The sequence below is a fragment of the Hylobates moloch genome, unplaced genomic scaffold (genome assembly GCF_009828535.3).
Source record: "Hylobates moloch isolate HMO894 unplaced genomic scaffold, HMol_V3 SCAFFOLD_22, whole genome shotgun sequence".
Lineage (NCBI taxonomy): Eukaryota > Metazoa > Chordata > Mammalia > Primates > Hylobatidae > Hylobates > Hylobates moloch.
The window spans coordinates 3440516-3441392 of NW_026652297.1; positions in this window are offsets into that span (position 1 = coordinate 3440516).

Sequence of the window (877 nt, forward strand, 5' to 3'; positions counted from 1 at the left end):
GAGGATTTTTGCATCGATGTTCATCAAGGATATTGGTCTAAAATTCTCTTTTTTTGTTGTGTCTCTGCCAGGCTTTGGTATCAGGATGATGCTGGCCTCATAAAATGAGTTAGGGAGGATTCCCTCTTTTTCTATTGATTGGAATAGTTTCAGAAGGAATCGTACCAGCTCCTCCTTGTACCTCTGGTAGAATTCGGCTGTGAATCCATCAGGTCCTGGACTTTTTTTGGTTGGTAAGCTATTAATTATTGCCTCAATTTCAGAGCCTGTTATTGGTCTATTAAGAGATTCAACTTCTTCCTGGTTTAGTCTTGGGAGGGTGTATGTGTTGAGGAATTTATCCATTTCTTCTAGATTTTCTAGTTTATCTGCCTAGAGGTGTTTATAGTATTCTCTGATGGTAGTTTGTATTTCTGTGGGATTGGTGCTGATATCCCCTTTGTCATTTTTTATTGCATCTATTTGATTCTTCTCTCTTTTCTTCTTTATTAGTCTTGCTAGCGATCTATCTATTTTGTTGATCTTTTCAAAAAACCAGCTCCTGGATTCATTGATTTTTTGAAGGGTTTTTTGTGTCTCTGTTTCCTTCAGTTCTGCTCTGATCTTAGTTATTTCTTGCCTTCTGCTAGCTTTTGAATGTGTTTGCTCTTGCTTTTCTAGTTCTTTTAATTGTGATGTTAGGGTGTCAATTTTAGATCTTTCCTGCTTTCTCTTGTGGGCATTTAGTGCTATAAATTTCCCTCTACAAACTGCTTCGAATGTGTCCCAGAGATTCTGGTATATTGTGTCTTTGTTCTCATTGGTTTCAAAGAACATCTTTATTTCTGCTTTCTTTTCGTTATGTACCCAGTAGTCATTCAGGAGCAGGTTGTTCAGT